The following is a 24,918-nucleotide window of genomic DNA, read 5'->3' as shown; positions in this document are numbered from 1 at the left end:
GATTAATTTAATATGCTAATATAAAGGCTCAGTTCTCTATCAAATCAGTCCTTTTAATAATATTCTATTCATGGTTAACAGCATTTGTTTTTAGGATTTCTCTCATAGGTACATATGACCTTTTTCCAGACGATGTACAATAATGTCCAGCTCTTTTCTGATCCTTTATGGTGTAAAATATAGTTTCTTGTCCTTTGTCCTTTTAGCACAGGACATGTGGTTTCTCTCATCCACCTTATGGTACTAGCCTGTCAATCAAAAATCAAAAAATGACTTAAGATCTTTTCCTAGAGAGAGGTTTTTGACGGTTAAGTCTCCAGTGGATCCTGTTTTTTAAAAAATTAACCATGTTTTCTTTCTCTAACTCTGGACAAACTTTGTGGTTCAATGTTCCCAGAAAGGTATTCACTCCATCTTTGTGCTACTAGTTAAAGCACAAACAAATCTGTCTAATCTTGTTCCTCAAAAGGCATTTTCTCTCTAATTTTAGAGAGGCTCTTATCTTGATTCCATTCTCAGACCTTAATTTTTTAAATAGTAATTATTTTATGATTAAAAAGTTTTTCTAATAATACCCTAAACTAATATTTACACATATTTATTTTGTGTATTCACCAATCAAGCAGTGTGTAAAGCCTTTGTCACTAGAATTAATAGAAAACATATACTTTGATTGTTTTTCATTTTTGAGCCAAATATTTATGCATAACTCAAGTACACATGTATGTAAGCATTTTTAAATGGCTTATTTTTAATACATAATGCTATTAGAAGAGTTGGACATCATATCTTAATCAGGTTTAATCAAAATACAGTCTTTCAGAAATTAATAATGGGGAGATAGGGGATAAAGGGTACAATTTTAAACTCAAGTGTCAAACAAGGTTTTGAGATTTGGTTTTTGACAGCGTATAGAGATTTTAACAATAACTTTTGCATTAAAAATACCAGTATAAGATTACTTTTCTTTCTAGATACAGAGCATTTTATTTTCTTTAAAAGCAATATAGTATAATTCAAAGGTTGTTTCAAAGACATTTTAAACTACTAACATGACAATGACAGTGAAGAGTACATATAGAGGATATGCTTTTAAAAGGACTGCTAATTTTGTATAAGGAAAAAACTTGAAAAGAGAGAAATTTATCTTAACTAGTTATCTAACAAAATTAAAAGATATATCCAAATGTTAATAATAATAGAAGGTCTGATAATAATAGATAATAATAGAAGGTTTGAGTATGTTTCCAAATAGAGATTAGATAGAACTTACAAAATTTTTGCATGTGATTAGATTGGTTGTAATTTAAATGATTATGTATAAATCATGGTTAATATAATGAAGCTAAACTAGCCACCAATTGTTGTCTATAATGGTGGTATGTCTTAAGAATATTGTAAAACTGACAGAAAATATTACTTATCAAAGTAATTCCCTCTGTACTATTAATTAGTGTGTCAAGCTATTGACCACCTGAAAACTGTCTTATGTAAAATTCAATCAAGTGTCTGTCTATCTCGAGGCCTCTTAGTGGTCAGCTTACAACTAAGTATATAAAACTATAATGTTAATTGTTGCTGTCTGTATATTTCAGTTCTCCAAGTAGGAAACTTTTGTAGGATACAAAACTGGCAAAAACAGGATACCAAGCAGATACCCTTTAAATTATACCACACAAATCACACTTTGTGCATGTATTCCTAATTGTACTCAAAAATTTACTGTCAACTAAAATGATGTCAATCAGAATGAATATTCTAAAATACTATATACAATGAAAATAATTAAACTGTATATTCTGTTGCTCTTTTAAATTTTAGCCATAGCTACTCTTGTACCTTTTGCTATTGCAGATTAAGTCTTATTCATATTTGCAGTCAGGACTACATAGGAATGTTTCTTACAAGGAATTATTTGTCAAAATTTGCTTTTCAAACTTAATGGGTTCAAGGTAATTTTGGCTTGAAAGTTAATTCTATTAACTCACTGTTACTGAAATTTGGCCAATTTTCTTGACACAGACTCCTTCGCAATTTACCTGTGTGAATCCTTGCTCCAACAATGGATTATACTAACTGGAATATCTCATCAAAACAATGAACAAGAACACTAACTCGGACAGTACCTCAGAAACAAAAGGGACCAGTTATAATAAAACTTGTCCTGGTATATACCGACCACACAGAGTCAGCTGTAAACACAACTATTCAGGTAAGAAGGGATGCTCTAAGATTTTACATGCAGTCACTTGCAATAGCCCTTTCAGAGTTAACTAAGGTTGATTGTCAAGAACAAGAATTCATAAGCACTGCCACCTGATCTTTATGCTTATCTATGCTCCCAGGAGAGGGAACTTGTGCCCTTGCCTTTCTGTTACTTACTATTTCTACAGCTCCAGAAAAAAACCAGATTCTCCTTGCCCTATATATGCTTTCAACTTGAAATAACATCAAACCTCTAGTAAAAAAAAAAATTCCTTTGGCTCTAGCCTACAATGTGTTGCTAGAATAGCCAATGAATTATTCCAAACCATTATAAATCTACAGGAACAGATTGACTCCCTAGCAGTTGTGATTCACAAAACAAAGAAGTTTTTAAATATAGAAAGGGGAACACAGGGGAAAGGCTTGGGATGTCAGAACCGATGGAGTTCAAACCAATAAACACAATAATTCACAATGCCAGTCACTTAAATAAGCTGCATAAGGATGGCTCTCAGTGGAGATTCCTGGTACAGGTTGTCTTGAATACTACCTTTCCTGACATCCTCACTTTGTTCAGTAATTCTGACAACATTTGGCACCTCTATTACCTATCTGATTGTCAAATTTGATTCTTCCAGATCAGAAGTCCACCAAGTGGCAATTTGTCATAAAAAAAGTAGCTTCATAGAAACTGTCCTTAACAATTTTACTGTAGTCCATAGGAACAACACATATACTGCATGCTATATGCCTAAAAGACCCTTCTTCCTGGAAGGTCTCAGACTGCCTTACTCCACTCTCCCCTCACAACAGAAAGTAGCCTGGAACAGTCATTCATTGTCCCTACTCCTTAAGAGCAAGTTAAGTTTTCCATCAGAGAGGGAGGATTAGCAACCAAGGGAAACAGGAATTTAAGGATAAAAAGTGAAGAGTGTAACATAGTGGCAGCTAATGCAACCCGTTATGGTACTTCTTATTCCCATAGTATTTCTTTTTTCCATACTACTGTGAGCTCCTGCTTAAATGCTTCTCATGATGCCCTGGGTGAACACACAACCAGTGACAAAGTAGGGACAGGCTATCTACAAGCCTTCAACAAATCTGTACAAAACTAAAAAGAGGAAATAAAAGAGAAACCCAATAATATAAAAGCCGCTCTCTGAGAGGGCTCTACTGGACTCCTCTGAGTCCCCTCTTTGGATGAAAAGGCTCTATTTTCCATTCATACCTTTCCTTTCATTTTGAAATAAACTTACTCAGTTTATCTCAATTCTATAATATGTGGAGGGGAATAATCTCTTCCCTTAGATAACATCTCAAAATAATGCTACCAGATAGGAACCTATCTCTGGTAGACATTTTGTAGTAAAACTATAACACTATGTTTAAAGCTAATGAACTGAATCCACAGCTCCCAATTTGTTTTTTTATTGTCTTCTCTTGAATGCTTACCCCAATATAATAATTTATCTTCTATTGCATTATTAAATCTTGTTTCTTCATTCTAAATCTTCTAACATTTCCAACAATGCATTCTACCTTTTTCTAAATCACAATGGCCTCTCATATTCTGATTTTTATAGCTATCTATGGAAGGATGTTGAACCTCAAAATATAGGCTATTTATGTGTATGAATCTTTTTGGTTTGCTATCTTTTGTGTTGCCTAGCATTTATTCCTATTTTTCTCCCCATGTGAAGTTATTTATTTGTAATTTTATATGTTGATGTTGATATATTAAAATAAAGAATGTGATCTGTCTGGTAAGTAATTCTATATTTTTGTTGACTAATGTCAATCATTTGACCACTTAAAAATTGAGGATTAATTAAATCAGGACTCATCTAAGTTTCTATTTCTAGGTCTTTTAAATGGTCATTATATAACTAAGTATGTAACACTATAATGCTAATTGTGACTGTCCATATATTTCTGTTCTGCAAAAGACTTCTAAGATACAATGCTGAAGAAGACAGTATACCAAGCTGGTACTCCCTTATTTAATGACACTACAGCAAGCAAACATGTACCCATGCATTCCTAATTGTAATGACATAAGCTTAGCAGCACCTACAGTGATGTCAGTCTTAATATACTAAAATGCTGTATGCAATAGAAATAACTTGATAGTTTAGTCTGTTGCTGCTTTCAAATTTTAACCATGGTTACTCAAGTTATTTCCCATGGAAGATTTAATCCTCTGATGCATTTTCAGTCAGTACCACAGAGGGATGGCTGTTCCTGTAACAACAAAAGAAAGACTACATGACAGGGAGCAACTCTCCCTTTTTGCTACTTTTGTGCAAGCACAGTCCATAGAGGACTTCACCTACAACCGTACTAACTATTCACTATGCTCCCACAATAATCAACATACCTGTTTCAACCCTAACTACCAACCTCAAGAACAATGATTAAATGTCCATAATTTTTTTAGTGACCCAAACAAGCCTGGGTATAATATCTAAAAACATTGCTGTTTGGGACTTCTCACATGCCTAACCTGAAAAATTACCTATAAGCTAGATGAAAATATATGTATGAAGAGCATACTAGTTCTTAGCTCGGCTGTGCATACTATGAAGGTATCTTCTACCCATACTAAAATTATAGGAAATGGACAAATTAGCAGGGAAAACAAAACTACTGCCCTTTACCAGAAAAAAAAGGCACTTCTGACTGCACACTAAGCACGTGAAAATTTCACCCAAGCAGGGGACAGGAAACTCAATTGGCATTCAAACTGATTTTTTTAAGGGTGGGGGCTACAGACCTAATATGAGGAGCCTGTAGCTCAGGTCTGTAATCACAGCTACTCAGAAGGCTGAGATCCTCAGTTCTCAAGTCAAAGTCAATGTGGGCTTTGAGAGTCCTTGAAACTCATCTCCAATTAACCGCCAAAAAAATGCTGGCAATAGGACTGTGGCTCAACAGGTAGAGTGCTAGACTTGAGAGCTCAGGGGCAGTGCCCAGGCCCTGAGTTCCAGACTCAGGACCAGCACACACACACACACACACACACACACACACACACACACATGTAACACACACACACGTAACACACACACACACACACACACACACACACACACACACGTAAAGGTATAATGACCTTACTATATTTCAAACTTCTCACAATCACCCATTTGAATTCCTAATACAAAATTTTTCTGTCATTATATGAAAAATTGTGGTGTGAGTTTATTATCTGTATAAAGGTTAAAGAACTGTTCTTCTAACTAGCTAAGTCTATAACCAGACTGAAGGTCACTATATGCTATTTTTGTGAGGATACCAACCTGGGAGACTATTGGCCATGGACAGAGAAAGAGCTGGATCATAGCACTCCTTTAATAATCACTTGCCCCAACCAGGAAAAGGTGTCTGATTTTAAAACTTCTATTATCAGAAATTATTGTACCACTTCCGCAAAAGGCCAGTTCACTAATTCAGTGGGAGGTTTAACTTGGGTAAGACAAAAGTTTTATAACACTGCCCAAAAGACTTAATTATGGAGAATTCCAAATCACACAGAAAACCCCAATCTCACCCTCTAGTCATTTTCCCCAACCTCCAGGTGGCACACAGGTGAACACCCAAGGGATGCACTCTTACATACTGTGACTCAGCAGCTGATAGCTTGCATACTATTCACAATCAGGCTGTCCTACTTGATTCCGTCAGACAGTGTAAGAAGTTGGAAGTTCTCATATATAAACAAAGAGTAAAAGAAAAAAAAGTGGGGTTCCCATAAAATTAAAACCAAATATAATGAGCACATCGTTCAGTATTATGGTTCTGCCTCTTGGGCAGAACAGTTGTGGGACTATTATGCCCTGATTTGTATGCTGAATCACATTATTTGGCTCCACATGGAAACTGTGATTATAACTACAAGCCCATAACACATAGGCAAAAAAAATAGCAAAACAAAGCAGGCAAGGTAGTATATCAAAACGCCTTAGCATTATACCATTTACTTGCCTCTGAGGAGGTGTAGGTAAGAAATTCAACTGAAGTAACTATTATTTACAAATTAGTAATAAGGTAAAGGTTATAAAAAATCACAGATAGGATGATGAAGACTGCCCATGAATACATCCCAATTCAGAAAGTATGAAATCCAAATTATCAGCATGGAGGGTAGTTCTCTGCCTTGGATAGATTAAATAACCTGATACAGGCAAAGATCCTTGTCTTGGGAGCATGTATATTATTACCCTGCTCAGTTCTCTTGATAGTGTGATCTATCAAAAACCATTATGAAGGTCATTTTAAAAAGACAATAACCCATGTAATGAAGGTACGAAAATACAAGCCTCTAAATCAGGATGATGAACTTTGATACTGGTTAGGTTGAGGCACGAAGAAAGAAATCTAATAGGGTATAGAAAGTCTAAGGGACAGGGAACAAGTTTTACCTTGTCAAGACTAGCCACTATTATAAATTGTCTTTTGTCCTGCTAGAGCTACCCACCACTTAACACTACCAACTCACTCCTTCAGGACTTATTTCCTGCATTTGTGAGTTAGAAATTTTCCATTGCTAGCCCTTCTGTTCTTTGATAATCACAATAGATAATGCTGTCTTTCTTCAGTAACTGGCTTACAAAAGCATTTAATTTAGCCAAGTATCCTTTGTTCCAAGCCTCAGCATTTGGGCACAAGTCAGCTTGGGCCTCTGGAACACCAATAAAACTTGCTTCTTGAAAAGCCCTGGTGTCCTAGTTCTCTTTTTGGGTTTCCCACAATATCACAAGTACTTGTCAAAGCTTAACATTTTTAACTTAAAGTGTATTAGGTAAGATCTGCTTGGATGCTATTTCTATTGATACCTCCTTTGCTTAAATTTGATGAATATAAATTTTTGGCAAACTCTCTGTCTCTCATTTGACCTGTCAGTCTCTCACATCCAACATGGGATCACATCAGCTGGAATATTTTATCTCAGCAATATAAAAAACACTAACTGGAACATCACACCAGCAAAAAGGACAGATCTACTAAGACAAAGTTTATCGTATTTTAGAAGGGACCGTACAAAGATATTATGGGAAAAAAATGCTCAAATAAGAATGGATGCTGTTAATTTCCAAATGGAGTCAAGCTTAATTGCCTCTTTGAAACTACTAAACTCAAGAGGTGAAAAAAAAGTTCCAGGCACTGGCTTGTCCTTGCTCTTTAATAAAATGCATGCTAGCTGAGAGCTTATGGCTCACACCTGTAATCCTAGCTACTTAGGAGGCTGAGATCTGAAGATTGCAGTTCAAAGCAAGCCTGGAAAGGAATATCCGTGAGACTCTTTCTCCAGTAAACCACCAGAAAACTGGAAGTGGCACTGTGGCTCACATGGTAGAATGCTTGCCTTGAGCTGAAGAGCTCAAGAGTTTCAAGCTCCATGACCAAAAAAAAAGATAGTAAGCATTATTACCTGATGCTAAAGCCTGTCAACCCCCCAACTGACTGGAAATACACACTTTTACATTTATGTCACTTCCTATTTCCTTTTTTTTTTATTTTGTCGGTTGTGGGGCCTGAACTCTAGGACTGAGCACTGTCCCTCAGCATTTCAGTTCAAGGCTAGTCCTCTACCACTTGAGCCACAGTGCCACTTCTGGTTTCTTCTGCTTATGTCGTGCTGAGGAATTGAACCCAGGGCCTCATACATGCAAGGCAAGCACTCTACCACAGAGCCACCTTCCCAATCCCTCACCTCCTATATCTAAAGCTAGGTTTCAGCACATGTAGGAACATGTGCACCATTTTAGAAGAAGGATATCTAATTTGAAATACATCGGGCCTAGTTCCAGAATCATTTCATGCCTTTCCTTGTACTGTCAAATAAACTTACTCTGTTTACCTTAAATTATATCTTGCCTTTTAATTCTTTAATAGGTGGAGAAAACAAATCCATTCCCCTATACAGCATCAGTTTCTGCATCTCCCAAAATACACTACCGGATGGGTACCTAAGGATATGTTGATGGTTTCACTTATAACACATTGTTTATAGCCAGTAAACTGAATACACACCTCCTCCAAACTTGTGTATCCTCTTGATGTTCTTCAATTTATTTTATTCTTATATTATAATCTTTCATTATATGATAAAACATGTCTCTTTTCTCAGTCAATATCTTATCTAACCTCCACAATAACAATCCAGTATTTTATATTTCTTTTAAATTTTCTTTCACCCTCATAGTCATGTAGGTTTCAACTGAAGGAAAAGCTTCCAAAAGTCATATTCTATGTAACACTAATATTGAGGGTGAAATATGAAATATAAAAATTTTTGAAATAATCAATTAAGGAAGAAAATAGAAGTTTCCTTAAAACAAGAGGAGGTACAGAAATTTAGCAGGGATGTTCAGTTTAACCCAAGATTCCATACAAAGGATAAACAGAGTCTAGTAGACATCAATATTTGAATTTTATGCTTCCAAAAAGTGGAGAATAAAACCATCCAAGTAAAACTCTTTACACAAACAGATACTGACATGGTTAGAGTTCTGCTGCACCTGCACAAATCCAGGTGTTTTTTTTTGTTTTGTTTTGTTTTGTTTTTTGGGGGGGGTTAGGTCATGGGGCCTGAACTCTGGGCCTGGGCACTGTCCTCAGCTCTTGAGATCAAGACTAGCACTCTACCACTTGAGCCACAACACCACTTCTGGCTTTTTTCCCCCTGCTTATGTGTTGCTGAGGAATCAAACCCAGGGCCTCATGCATGCAAGGCAAGCGCTCTACCACTGAGCCACCTTCCAAGCCCAAGTGTTTTTTTTTTTTTTCTTTTAAATCACCTGGTGTGTCCCACACATCTTCCACATTTGCAAAAGCAAACAAAAACAGCAAAACAGCATTTGGAGGTATGAGAAAATCCATGGCACAGACAGTAACAGCCATTCAATGAGAACAACAGAAGATCAGTAAATAAAAGAACTGTATGCTGTACCCAAGGAGAATCTCCATGCTACAACAATAATTATACCATCAGGTATATCCAAGAAAAAAGCCATGCTAATATTCAAGGCAAGTGAATCACACTCCCCTACCCAACCCACAGCACTCTCTAAGATCTACAGAGCCAGAGACAGGGCTGCTAAAAATTCACACAACACAAAACTGCACTGACTTAGTGGGTCCCAGAAGTTATCACTGCCAAATAAAGTTATAACCCAGTTCCCCACATAACATATCACATATTTATAATGTACTATGTGATTTTCTTTTGTTTCTTTGGTATGTTCTTCCCCCACGGTATAACCCCTGTTTTCACTGTATTTGTTTCCGGTTCTCAGCATCTTGTATATACATTTTTCTAATTTGGGGAGGGGAAGGGAAATAATAAAATGCTGAAATAAGGACACAGGTCGACGCATTGTAACAATGAGATGTACAAGGCACTATGTTGAAAACAAACTTTACAACTTCGGTGGGTCAGGGGTTGGATGGGGAAGCAGTGGGGGAGGAGTTGGGGAGGTGGGAGGGAAGGGATGGTATGGGCAAAACAAAGGAGGAGCTAACAATGATAGGAAATGTACTCATTACCTTACTCATGGGACTGTAACCCCTCTGTACAGTCTTTTCACAATTAAAAAAAAAACATTTTAAAAAGACCTAACAAAGAAATACAAGAAATATGAGAAAGCTGGAAATACAAAGAGAGAAATAAAGAATTCCATTGAGAAAGCAGATAAACTGCTAAAGGAAATCCAAGTGATTACAAAGAAGTGAGTTCAAAGGGAACGGGACCATGCAACTAAAATAAATTTTAAAAAGCCACAGCTAAACTAAGTTAACAAGTCATTACGGGACATTAAACATAATCCTGAAAAGCAATCAAACTGAAGACAGACAGAGAAAAACATGTAGAATATTTCACCAGCAGAACAGATGATATTAAAGACCAAACTTCCTGAGCTTGACTATAGAGTAGATATAAAAGAGAGAGAGATAGTAAACACACACACCTACACACACACACACTCACACACACACAAATCCAAGAGTTGTGAAAAAATTATTGCAAAAACTTTAGGACTGGATTCAAAGACCAAAATCCCTAATCAATTTTAAGGAAGGAGAAGAACAGATAAATAAAAGCATAGTAAATATATTTAAGTTTCTTCTCAAACAATGAGAAATAGAAGCTCATGAACTTCAAGAAAATTTAAAAACACCCAGAAGACCAAATCAATAAAATAATCTTTCCACAAATAAAGAATACTCAAATACATACTAGTAACTAGAATATGAGCACAATTTTTTTGTTGTTTTATGCTGTTTATAGGTGATATATTTTTTGTTCTTTATGCTGTTTGCCCTATTAGAGTGTTTACCTGTTTCTTTTATATGTTCCTATTTTTTTTGTTTTTCATAACTTCTATTGCCTTGAACATTAGTATAACACGGCCCGAATTTATCTGTGTGTACAAACATTACTTTCTTTCCACTGTTTGGTGATTATAATTAACATCTCACCATCCAAGATAACCACAAATTCAGAGTGAAAGGGCAGAAAAAGACCTTCGAGGCAAACTCATCCTGTGAAAAGGTAGGAGAAATCATCCTTTTTATTTTGTCAGTCCTGGGAGCTGAACTCTGGGCCTTGGCACTATCCCTCAGCTCTTTAGCTCAAGGCTAGTGCTCTACCACTTGAACCGCAGCACCACTTCTGGCTTTTTTCTGCTTATGTGGTGCTAAAGAATCAAACTCAGGGCCTTATGCATTCGAGGCAAGCACTCTACCACTGAATATCATTAAGTTGCCTCATATTAGTAAGAAGTAATTTGAGTGGTCTACATATATGCATGTAACAGTGCCACACCCAAATTCATTAAACACTCACCCATGGACTTACAAGTGCTGATAGATAATACATAATAAAGATAATTTCATGCTGCACTCTTTATAAAAGATGCGTTAACCAAATAAAACTTAAGCAAGGAAATCTCAGAACTAAATGTTAGTATAACATTTAATATATAAAACATTTCTTTTAGTAACACCTCAATACATATTGGACTTTTTCCAAAAGATATATCCTAGGACATTCAGTAAGCTAAAAATTGCTGGCTCTTTGAAAAAAATAAGATTACCAACTTTAATCTAGTATGACTATAAAAAATTAGAGACCCAAATGAACAAAATGAGATATTAAAAAAGAAATGACAACAAATATCAAAGAAATACTAAAAACTATATAAGTATTAGAGTTTTCAAAAACCTATACCCAAATAAATTGGAAAAACTTATAAGAAATTCATAAATTTCACAAGGCATACACACTGAACTAAAGACAAGAATCACATGAATATCGCAATATTTGCCAAAAAAATCTTTAACAAAATCCAATACACCTCTTTATGATAAAAGCTCTGTTGAAGCTAGAAAAAGAAAATACATACCTGAACATAAAAACGTCTGTCTGTGACAACCTACAGCCAACATTATACTAAATAGTGAAAATGTAAAACCATTTTTTTCTAAAAATAAGAAAAAAAGGATGTCCACTTTATATGATCAAAGCACTGCAAAAGCTATGAATAGGAGTAATAAACCTGAACACAGAGCAAGCTATCTATGACAAAACTACCATGAACATTATACTAAATGGTACAAAACTAAAACCAGTTTCTCTAAAATTGAGAACAAAACAAGAATGTTCATTCTCTCAACTCCTTTTCAGTACATGAATGGAATTCCTATCCAGAGACATGGGTTCGATTCCTCAGCACCACATACGCAGAAAAAAAACCAAATGTGGCACTGTGGCTCAAGTGGTAGAGCACTAGCCTTGAGCTGAAGAGTTGAGGGACAGTGCATAGGCCCAGAGTTCAGGCCCCTCGACTGGACCCCCAAAAATATTTGTATGTATAAAAATCTTCAATATATAATTAATTTTTTAAAAAGTTTTTAAGTCCTCCTAAAAACTTCTAGACCCGATTTTCTTTGCACTGAAGAATTCTGTCAGAGGATTTTGACACAGTGAATAATTTTACAATAAATGATGTCCTAGGAGTTGGAATATATAGTTTTAAAAAGTGGCTTGGGAAAATTGGGAGGGAGCAAAGGAAGGGGTGACCTTGTCCTAAAGAAATGGACTCATTAATTGCCTTATGAAACGGTAACCATTCTGTAAATCTTAATTATCAAAATATTTTTTAAATATGCCAAGTTTAAAAAAAACCTCATAGATCTAAACATTATTCACAAAGCACAACACTTTAAACGAAAGCACATGAAACTTCATGTATTTGTGTCGCTTGGAAAATGACTTCTGTGTACACTTAGTGGGTTTTTTTGTTTGTGGTTTTAGTTTTGTCTTTGGATTGTTGTTAGTCTTTGTCATTGATGTCATGAAGATTGGTCTCAGCCTTGCCGCTGTCACTAAGCTCTTTAGTTCGAGGATAGTGGTCTACCACTTTGAGCCACATCTCTACTTCCAGGTTTTGAGGACTTTTCATGAGTGCACCACTAGTGCCAGGCTACACTTCAGATTTTATTTTTTTTTGTTGAACATGGGGCTTGAAGTCTGGGCTTGGGCATTGTCTCCTCAACACTCTACCACTTGAGCCACAGTGCCACTTCCAGTCTTCGAGAGATAAGAGTCCCAGGGACTTTCCTGCTTGGGCTGGCTTTGAACCATGATCCTCAGATTTTAGCCTCCTGAGTAGCTAGGATTATAGGTGTGACCCACCAGCACCTGGCCACTTCAGTTTTTTATTAGGAGATAATATACAAAATTTATTTTTTTAGTAAAGGTTTGGCAAATAGTCAGGAAGCAAATGTATCTCAAGTGATGAAAGTTCATGTGTGAACTCTATGAAGATGCAATAAATAACCTAAATAACCATTACTTCTGCTATATCTATTCCTTAGTCTCTTTGAACATATTTCTTTTGGGACATTATTTGAATCAGTTCTAACCTGGGCTACAATGTCACTCATTAAGCTCTGTTCTCCTGGACCCCTCTTCTCTAGACCCTCATTCCTGAATCAATGTTATTGGTCTCAATTCACAAAGCCTCCTTGCAGCGATATCTGTAACTTTTCTCTGACCAAAGAGCTGTTTCAATGAGCATCTGGACACACATCTACCCTGTAAAGAACTGTTATCAGTCTGACCCATGGAACTTGGCTGTTTATAATTGGCTTCCTGCTTAATGGAAATTCCAATTTCTAAAGACTCATTCCCAATTCCTTCAGCAAATAAGTACCTCTGAATATTTACTCTGAACAACAATCTAGAAAGTGCTGGAATACTCTTCTTGAAAAAGCAAACTGGTAAACACCCTCTTTCTTTCATCATTAACCACTCTTTCTCTTCTTGCAAACATATGGCCCTTTCTACTTACAATATTATCTTATATCGAATATTTTCTTTTCTTCACCCACTTCCTTCTCTTCAAGACATTACACATACATACATGGATATATATATATATATATATATATATATATATGCATATATATGTGTGTGTGTGTATACATGTATATTAACCACCTCCAACTTCTTTTTAAACAGTAATAAATATTGTGTCAAAACACTGCTTTATGGGTTTCTTTCCTTCTTTCCTTCTTTTTTACTCTCCTTTCTTTTACCTTTCTCTCTTATCTTCTATCTCCTCTGTTTCTCTCTCCCTTACTCTTGTTGTCGCTACCAAAGCTTTAAGGGAAGTTTCAAGTTCTCACTTGGCTTTTGTTTTTTTCTTAAAAATAGCACTCAAACACATGAGCTAACCCTCCAAGCAAGTTTTGTTTATCTACTTATTTTGCTTATTTCTTTTTTTCCTAGTTATTTCTAGTTAATTGGAGATAGATTCTCAACAAACTGTTCAGAAAGGCTGGCTTTGAGCTGTGAGCCTCAGAATGCATGCGTTCCTAAGATTACAGACATGAGCTACCAGGGCCCAGTTTGTGCTGTCTATATGCTTTATAACATTTACATCCTCCTGAAATGGTAAATGTTATTAGTTCTTCTGTATATATAAGGAAAGTGTTGCAGATCTATTTTTCAGAACCAAAGTTAATAAATATTAAAATGTGGATTTAGGCACAGGTTATCTAACTAAAAATATTATACAATAGATAAGCTGGACCTGTCCCTCACAGAGTGTCCCTCCCCTCCTCACACTCTTATGGACTGACATCAGTCTGCTGTTTTACTTGCTCTGCTGAAACTGTTCCTTGAATTCAGGCCATTTGTAAATGCTTGATTCCAAAATTCAGTGATTTTTTTTCCAGGTCTTTACTTCTCAATTGAGAAATGAAGTCCTCCACAATTTTTCCCTTCTCTGATTTTTCCCACTTTCACCTCTTCTTCATCCCCTTCTTGATCATATCAGTTCTTGATTTTCTTATTTTTGATTCTTACAAATTCAGATAAAAATTAGCCATATATTTTGGACTTTTTAGTAACTCAGTAATCATTTTTTGAGGCTCTCATCTTCTGCACTTGGATAAAATTGGCCAGCTATTCCCTGGTGAAATTTGTACACCAAATGCATTGGAGAAGCTTTAAAGATATTTAAGAAAAGGAAGCAAAACACCATCTCTAGAAAGATGGCTTACATTTATATTTTCATTCTAAGAAGGCACCCTCTAAACTTCCTTCCTATTCATAATGTCCAAGTAATGCCATCAAAAGATAGCAACAGCACATAAATAGTCCTCAATATGACACAAAAACAGCAAAGATGTAAGCCATGAAGTATTATATAAAGAACTGAAAATATTCAAACAAGACCAAGAAAAATGATCCCATTTATACTATGTATCTCCTATAAGCTTACTTATAATGCATAATTATATGGGCCAACCTTGTCTATCTGCTTGTTTTCTTGATTTGTATAGAACTTAAATATGGTACACTTGTAGAGGTTCTACCAAGTTAAAGACTATTTCTGGGAAATGTTTACAATACATGATGTATAAAGCAAAGCTGTAATGAGATGATGTTTGGTTATTAAATTGGTGAGCAGTTATGCTTTAAATTTTTAATTGAAAGGCTTAAACTCCAATTTGGTTTAGGAACACAGCAACATATTCTAATGTGACATAGATAGGGAAAATTTCTTTGTCTTTAATCAACTTATCATGAAAAAATGTCTAGGACTTTTTTATTATCTAGAGATATCTCTGGCTGTCATTAATGATTTCTCAAAAACACAGTATTAGTAGTGGCCAGCAAAAGGAAGGTGAAGTGAAGTAGTATACACGTGCAAAAAAAATTCCTTCCCTTCTATAAGTTATCCCTGTCTCCACTGCTAAGTTTATCTATTATCCGTCAGTTTCTGTATTCACTAACGTAATTTTCCCAAAAAATGACTGACCTCAACTTTGTTACCAATTCTGTTTTTCTTACTTTCTTATACATTCTAAAGTTCAAAAAATTAATACTTTCTCAGTAACAAGAATACTTCTAAAGAAAGACATCATGAAACAAGGCACTGGTGGTTCAAGCATACAAATTTAGCTTTTCAGGAAACTGAGATGTGAGGACCATGGTTCAAACTCAACCTACGTTAGACAGTCTGTGAAAGTTTTATTTCCATTTCATTACCAAAAACCTGGAATTGTAGCTGTGGCTCAAATGTTAGTGCACTAGTCAAGCAAATAAAAGTTCAAAAACCTCAAGGATGGTGTACAGGCACTGAGTTCACACCTCAGAACTTGTTCTCTCCCTCAAACAAAAAGAAAAATGACCAGAAAAAGATAAACATCATAATCTAGCAGGAAACCACTGGCCCAGAATACCAATTTGGGGCATATAAATCCAGTACTAGCTCAGAACAGGAAAATTGCTAAAGCATAACATAACCATTACAATACTTGACAGGAAGGTAGTACAATGATCATTTTTTGTTCTTTAGGTAATATATGAGAAAATTATCAATTGCAATATGACTCCAACTGACAAATTCTCAAACAATTCATCTGCCTGCTCATCAAGGAAATTTTTCGTTATTAATAGTGTTTCCCAAATATAGCAAACCCAAGAATTTATGCACCTTAAATGGAGCCATAAAATCCTTCCTATCTACAAAAATAAATGACCTTCATGGTATACTAATAAGTTACCATTTTGGTTCACTCATTAGTTTCCTACTACTGTGATTTTGTCTACGTTTGTGGAAGAATTGGTGAAAGCCCAGATTCTGAAGTTTAAAGATTCAAGCTTCACTTTGAAGCCACTTATTTTCTCCACTGTTCCCTCTCTAGTTCCCATGGCATGTGCTTTATACTTTCAAATATAAACCAAGATCCTTCCAATCATAAAACACATTAACAAGCAAGTTGAGAAAATGAGTAATACTTAGTAAATGTAAAAAAAAATCTATTGCTTTATTTATATTGAGAGTATGTAGGTAGCTCTAAAATAAGGTAAAATTCTCTTTCTATATAGCAAAATGAAAAACATATATATGTTTGTGTGTGTGTTTGTATATATAAAACATACCCAAATGCTATAAAATATATTACTAACTAGAAGACCACATTCCAAATGAAAAGCTGTGAAATTAATTTTTTCTGTATAATGAAATTTCTATCAAACTTTTAAAAGTAGAAGAAAATTGACAAAAGTTTTTAACCTTTACTGAGAGTAAATTTATCTGAGAGATTTTTGAATTGAAGATTTAAAAAAAAAAACCCGCCTTACCACATAAGGGGACAGAAATTAGTCAACCTAGTACTACTGCCAAAATCAGACAAAACAAATGAAATAGTACAAAACCCAGAATCACATCTTCTGTTTGACAAACATGGGCTTTTCAAGTAAAGGAAAAATAATGTTTATAATATGTAGCTGCTAGGCAGAAACTGGTGTCTCCCAACTTTAGCTCCAAGTACCCAGGAAGCTGTGGTCACAGGATCTCAGAAAAGAAAAGACGATCTCATGGCAGAAAAGTTCATGAGAACCTCATCACCAATTAGGCAGAAAATAGCCACAAATGAAGGTGTGACACAAGAGGTAGACCTCAAGCCTTTAACAAAAAGCCAAGTAAGAAAAGCAAGGTCCTGAGTTCAAACCCCAGTACTAGCACAAAAAAATAAAACAATTATTATCTCAATGAAAATAATAGGAAATGTAGTGCCATTACATCAGTATTTCAGAGCTTAAATATAAATCAATTGATATGTTATTTACATAAAATTAGGAATGTATATGGAGGAAACAGAGATTATGTTTTCTAACTGTGGAGTTAGGGAGGAACTTTAAAGCAAAATGTAAATATCAGAAAAAAGAAAAAAAAAGATGGACTAAATTTGGCATAAAATATATATCACCAACAAAAACTAGGAGAACTTATTTATAAAAAATAATCTGGAACACATTTGTTAGTTAATAGAAGTTATAAAGATATTTTTAAGTTTTCAGATGCAGAGTTGTAGCCCAACAAAATGAAGCTGGCAATTGAAAGATAAGAGGGGAAAGTAAAGGGGAGGAGTGTAAACGAATGAAGAGTAGATGGTAATGGCAGTATGCAGTCATAATATTCAATGCATATCCTATGAAACTAGGAAAGTTGAAGAAATGGCTTGGGTTAGTAGGAGGGAGGTGGTAGAATGATGATAGGATTGATATTGAGCAAGATACTTTGTACTTATAAACTGGTATTTTGACAGATAAACCCTTTGTACAACTACTTGAAGATAATAAAAATATTATAAAAAACAAAAAAAATTAGCTGGGTACCAGTGTCTACAACTGTAACCCTGGCTACATAGGAGGATTTGAGTACTGAAGCCAGCCTGGGCAGGAAAGTCCATGAGATTTTCATCTCTAATCAATCACCAAAATGTCAGAAATAAGAGTTCTGGCTCAAGTGGTAGAGCACTAGCCCCAAGCAAAAAGAGCTCAAGAATAGTGCCCAGACCCCTTAGGGCCAACACACACACGCGCACACGGACGCATGCACGCACGCACACACACACACACACACACACACACACACACACACACACACACACACACACACACACACACATACACACGTCTTTCAAAATTCACTAAAAAGAAATCTTCCTAGGCCGGTAGTAGTGACTCACACCTCTAATCTGAGCTACTCAGCTTGATATCTGAGACACTTGGTTCAAAGACAATACAAGCAAGAAGATCCTTAAACCTTATATGAAAATAAATAATAAAAAGCCAGAAGAGGAGCAGTGGCAATACAGAATACAGGCATAAAAGGCAAAACAAAACTTGTTTCAGTCAAATAACAACATATACTGAGAGTAATATAAATTGTCAAAAAGACCTTTTGAAAATATATACAAAAAGCACTAAAAGTACAAGTACCCTTTAACCCACTGGCTGTAACAAAACAATAAAAGAGGGGCAACTTGATAAGCTAAGCTGATGTTTACCATGCTAATTCATAACTTTAACAGTGAAGAAACATATAAACTAGCTAGCAAGTTACCGAATAAGACAATACTTTTTATTCTGACATTCAGACATCACAATGATAGTGTACGTATATATTGATGTAGATAGATGATAAATAGCTAGATAGGTAGATATAAAAGTAGAAATATATTTGCTGCTAATTATTCATTATTAAAAGCCTTCACAAGAATTTATATATTCCTATTCTAAGCTCTTGTCTCCTGCCTCAACATAAAAGGAAAATAAACATCCATAACTAGCATTTTACTTTTACAGGAACTAAGCACAAGCTCCTCAAAAGCTCACTCCATCTTTCACCACATAGTCAAGCCCTCTACTTTTTAAATTTACATATCTCCTTTTTAAATTTGAGCTTAGAATTCTTACCTTTCTCTCTCTCCCCCTTTTTTCTCTCTCTCTCTCTCCTCTCCTCTCTCTCTCTCTCTCTCTCTCTCTCTCTCTCTCTCTCTCTCTCTCTCTCTCTCTCTCTCTCTCTCTTTCTTTCTCTCTCTCTCACTCTCTCTCTTGAAAACTAAAAGTCTAAATGGTCATCATCTTTTTTAAATACTCTCATTGAAGCCAGGACCCAATCACCTTCTTAGTCTTAGTTTATTTCCATTCTTTTTGTTGTTATTGTTGCTCTTGGGGCTTGAACTCTGGTCCTGAATGCTATCCCTCAGCTCTTCAGCTCAAGGTTAGCACTCTACCACTTGAGCCACAGTGCCACTTCCAGTTTTCTGAGTGGTTTATTGGAGATAAGGGTCTCAAGGCCTTTCCTGCCTGGGTTGGCTTTGAAACATGATCCTCAGATCTCAGCCTCCTGAGTAACTAGGATTACAGGTGTGAGCCACCAGTGCCCAGCCTCACTTTATTTCCAAAATAAAGCTTCCACCTCTCAAAGCAGAGCATTATACAAAGCATGTACCAAATAAATTTTTTCCATTAACATTTTCTATGTACCTACTGCATGACAGCAGGACAATATGATGCTGAGTTTGGATCTCAAAGATCATGAAATATGTTCATGTATAAATATGACTAGTGCTTGGGAAAATTGGGAAGTGGAGTAGAAGTATCAATAGGTTATTGATATATTATTATTGTCACCATAGTATGTATATTAGCTCAAATTCCCAAAAATAACACACTTAACAATGTCTTATGCATGTTTTAAATATTTGATAACAATATGTATCTATATAAATATATAAAGTATCAATAGATATTTGGGAATAAGAGAAGTAAGATAGAGAAAAAAGGTTTGATTAACCTAGATAAACAATAAACAAGTACTACTATTCTGAAGCCTATATCTTGAGAAGGTGGAGATTACCACTGTCAAATTCAGGTTCACCATACATTTTCCAAATTTACAATTCTCAAGTTATACAAGCAAAAGTTATGGTTATAGTTTGGAAAGAATCCAATGATAGATTTGAAGTTTGTCTCATGAAAGGGTAATTTGTCTTCCTTTCTTAGGGAAAGAGAAAAGTAAGAGTAAATATCAAAACATTCCCAACACAACAGTTGATTTCCTCCTGGTATCATTTAGTGCATTTTTAATCTAACTTGTTTCATTTTCTAAATTGTTACAGTTCCTCAAACAATGGTGCAGAATGACAATATGAAAAGAATGAAAATGCAGTGAGACAAAGGTAATCTCTATAAATGAGTTGATTTAAACTTGCTTGCCATTTTCTCATTCATAAACACTACATTGATGCATTTCACTTACAGTGGATTTCACTCACAGTATTCTTTTGCTTGCTTGCATTTTGAGTTCTGCTGCCTAATTTGTTAGCATATGGGTTGAGTAAGGGTAGTTCATGCTGTAAAACAAGAAACAAAATAATGTCTGTAATCTTTTTTTGGGGGGGAGAGGGGATCCGGTCGTGGGGCCTGAACGCTGGGAATTGTCCCTCAGCTCTTCAGCTCAAGGCTAGTGCTCTACCACTTGAGCCACAGCGCCATTTCCGGCTTTTTTCTTTTTGCTTATGCGGTGCTGAGGAATCAAACCCAGGGCCTTGAGCATGCAAGGCAAGCGCTCTACCACTGAGCCACCTTCCCAGCCCAGTCTGTAATCTTAATGCAAAATGTTGCCATCTATTGTTAGAGGAAATGAGGTGGAAATTTCAAAACCTAAATGAGTAAGATGAATCAGTAACTGAATAGAATTTGTCACATATCGTTTCCAATGGGAATAATAAAACAGTACAACCCATCAAAGCATTTTTAAAAAGAAAAGGTAGGCATGGTGATTCACATCTGAAATCCCTACTCACTCGACTAAGAAAGATCATCGTTCAAGGTCAATGTGAGACAGAACTTTACAAGACCCTATTCTCAACCAAAAGGTGTGTAAAGGTGCACACCTATCATCTCAGCTAGGGCACACAGGCACACACACAAACACACACACACATAAAGAACAGGAGGATTACAGTCTATACTGGCTCATACCAAAAGCAGAGATTATTATCTCAAAACTCACAAGCACTTCTGTGCTCATGAGAGAGTAACTGACTACCAAGTCAAAGACTTGAATTCAAATCCTAGTATTTCCAGAAAAAAAAAAGAGAAGAGAAAACATACATTAAATGATGAAAATATAGCCACTTTCAATTGACTTTCCTTTGAAAAGGGGGATTTAAAGATAGATATTTGAGGCATCAGAACACTGGTTTTAAGGTGAAAGGTTCCAAGACTTGGCTGGGAAGGAATTCTGGACATGGGTTCTCTGCAGTTTTTCAGTGCATGAAAATAGCATGGCAAGGGCACTGAAAACCAGTGAAATAGAAGTCTTCCTTGTATTTTACTGCAAATCTTCAGAAATACAAGAGAAGCCTCATTGGTCTAAAGATTAACAAGAATATTGTTTCATTAGGAGATAATTGTGTTTTTCAGCCACTGTCTTCTCCTAATACATGGAACAGATTTTTAGTAAATAATGTGCAATTGATTTCGTACAACTGAAAATTTTGAGGCAGGGAGTAAAACCAGATCTTTGGAAACAAGAATCAAAAAAATGGAACAGTAAAACTGGGCAGAGTTAAAGGGGGAATAAGAAACAAAGGAAGTAAGCAAGAAAGAATAAAGGAAGGGCTAATAAAAGATTATAAGTAAAAGAATCAACACATTATAAAAATTGAAGCTAATCAAAATACATCACAGTAGCTTACTGACTTGGTCAATCTTTCTAGCTTTAATTCTATCCTAGTTATTATGGCTACTCAGTCTCTGAAGACTAAGATCTACAATGTTTAGAATTAAGAAGCAAATTGATACAATATCAAAAATAGGAAAGTAGCACATATTATTTTATTTGTAACATTTTCACATCCTTCAAATTTAAAATACATCATGGGAAATTACAGATAAATAATTACCTGGTAGAGCCAATAACATTTGACTAAGTTTGGGGGAAAAGATTAAGGTGGTTATGTATTTAGAATTTCTTACAATGAGATGTACAAGGCATTATGTCGAAAAATGAATTTTACAACTTCAGCAGGGGTTGGGGGGCATGGGATGGGAGGGCAGGGATGTTAAGGAGGAGGCAACAATGCTTAGTAAGAAATGTACTCATTACCTTGCTCATGTAATTGTAACCCTTCTGTACGGTATTTTCACAATAATAAAACTTATTCATAGTAAGTTTTAGCAATGTTTATCTTACATCTCTAATTTTGATAATCATCAAAAGAAGGCTGACTCTTTTTTTATTGTGAAAATACTGTTAAGACTTCATACTTTGTAGGTCCTTGTTCTGGTGATAGGTCAACATGTGCCACAGTGTTAGGAGCCCCTCCATGTATACAATTCAGGTGAGGGTGTTTTGTCAAGTTTGGAGTGGTATCTTTGATTAACTTATGTCTGGTATTTCTAATATGATTTTATGTATTTGCTTATGTATTGTCTATTGACACAAATAAAATATTAGTTTGTGCCTCATGGTATACTGCCACAAACACTGCACAATTGTTCATGTTTTGACACGGATACTTTACTCTGAAGTTACAACATTGAATACTCTCTAGATATGTCTTTAAAAATAAATTTTAAATACCTCTGATTACATTGAACATATCTGAAAAGAATGCATATAACATTGGTTTCACCTGACTTTAATAAGTAGGCACCCAAATTCTTAGAGGAAAAAAAAATAAAATCTCCCTTGAAGTTCAAATACATACATAAAAATGCTTTAAGTTTATAAGAAAAAGACAACTGATCAAAAGATTAAGTTTGATTAGAAAGGCTTAGTGGTTCTGAAAGATAATGAAATTAAAATACTGTTTAACTGAAATTGTTTCTGGAGCTACTCTTTTATTATTATTAGCACACTAAGCTTAGAAATGGATCTATTATTTCCTTTAAATAAAAGTTATAGGTCAAATGGCTTTATTTTCATAATTTTTTAAAATGTGACTTGAAGGTAGTAGGTAGGCCAAAAGGAATAAAATTGCTGTCTTGCTTACACTTCATTAGATCCCCCTTTGGTCATGTCACTCTTCTTTGTGTGATCACCTCAAAAGCAAACTGCATTTAGAAATCAATGATCCCAGAAAATCTTTGGCTACCCACTTATCCTGATAGGTCTCTTCAATTTTCCCATTTTCCCTGGGTCGTCATATTTTACTGCTAAAATAATAAACAAAACAAGCCTGTCATGGTTAGAGTGCTAGCCATTTATTCTTCATTGATAAAATAGACATTGATGAGTTTCCTAGTATATATCCTCTGTGTCAAAGGCTAGAGATATGATAATAAAATAACAGGAATTTTCTATTGTAGGAAAAAGATACAGTAGATAATGGACAAATATCACACAAACCAAGTGATGAACAGTATTAATACCACAAAGAGGGAGAAAGGTACTCACCTATTCAGGTCCATAATCTAAAGAAAAGTTGATGGAAAAGTGCCTCCAGGAGACTAAAAAGGCCAACAGGGATCCCAAGAAGCTTATTATTAGCAACGTCCTGTGGGAAGTAATAGTTAACACTAGCACCTTTTCCTGCTTCCTATGAAGGATGCTGATGGCCTATTACAAAAAAGCTAACTACACTGAACTTTATCACTGAGATATCAGTATGTCACAAAAGAAAGGTTTAGCCATAGTTTCCACTGTGTTCCAGCAGTGACATCAAATATGCTGAGTATTCCAACATGACATTATTTAGTAAGGAATGTGTTCTTCAGTGATATTGGGAAGCTGGGATGCAGTCGATACTATTCTCACAGGTGTACACCAAATTCAAAACATTTCTCCTCACTTACTGTTAGCAAGAAAACATTTCCTTGATATGCTTCACTTGTTGACCTCTCTAGGCTGGTCCCAACTTTGCCTATTCACAAGAAGATGAAGGGTTCAATCTTCTAAAATGAATTTATAATGCTTCTGTACTATTCATTTCAGTTTGACAGAAGCTCTAAAATCTGACGTTCTTATTTATCTAATGAAACTTTAATTTACAAATCAAACTAATATACAGGGGTAAATTTGGGTCAAATTACACATTATTGACTAAAACTATGCAAAAATTCCAGGGTTATAATACTGTTGAACATAACTGATAAGAATGTAGTTGAAGTTATTTTACCTGATTTTTAACTAGGCAACAGATCTCCATGAGGGAGAAATGTAATCTCTCTTGGGAGCTCAATGTGTATATATAATATGTTTCAAGATTATTAGACAAAGACAAGAGGCCTAAAAATAAATTTTAGCTAAAAATCTTGCCCTGAAAAACAATTAGTAGTAGGAAAATATTGAGGGGGAAAAAACTAATAACTAAAACTGCTTCTGGAACTTTATAAAATTATTATCAAACACAAAAAGGAGTTGATGTTTTTAAATCAAAGGTATAGGATAAATGGTTATTATTTTTCATGAAGTTTTTTAAATGACTGGTAGACAGAACAGAAAAATTTATGTCTTGCTTTCCGTTCATCTGGCTCTCCTAATTCCATTTTGGATATTTTGAAGTGTGCTGTCACCTCAACCCAAGGTTATATTCAGAAATCACTAATCATGGAAGTTATTTTGGTACTCTTATTCTGAATGATTCATCAATTATTTTACTGAATATCAATGTAAGTTATGATATGCCACTTTCAAAATAAAAAAAAACATAAAACAATTATCACTCATACAATGCTATTCATTCATTAATCATTTAACAAATATATTTTGAACAGTTTTGTGGGTTGGAGGACATGGGTATGCTTTTGGTCTAAACCCTTTATCCCTAAGGAGTTAGGTGAGTCACAAAGGAATGGATTGGTCACAGAGAGCCCTGTTTCCTAGTAGTGAT

At 35.2% G+C, this 24,918-nt stretch overlaps 2 long non-coding RNA genes across 2 annotated transcripts in view; both read right to left on the bottom strand.

The window, feature by feature from the left end:
- LOC138828796 (uncharacterized) overlaps positions 1-24,918 on the bottom strand; it is a 188,907-nt gene that overhangs the window by 110,729 nt on the left and 53,260 nt on the right. The window lies entirely within an intron of this gene.
- Positions 164-23,635, bottom strand: LOC138828797 (uncharacterized). The gene is made up of 3 exons (XR_011372366.1): positions 23,484-23,635; positions 20,337-20,430; positions 164-248 (listed from the first exon to the last, which is right to left on the bottom strand). It is a non-coding gene; the product is annotated as an uncharacterized lncRNA (long non-coding RNA).

Source organism: Dipodomys merriami, unplaced genomic scaffold (genome assembly GCF_024711535.1).
Source record: "Dipodomys merriami isolate MVZ:Mamm:240054 unplaced genomic scaffold, mDipMer1.0.p SCAF_164, whole genome shotgun sequence".
Taxonomy (NCBI): Eukaryota; Metazoa; Chordata; class Mammalia; order Rodentia; family Heteromyidae; genus Dipodomys; species Dipodomys merriami.
The sequence above is the reverse complement of the archived record's forward strand: the minus strand, read 5'-3'. Positions and strand labels throughout refer to the sequence as shown.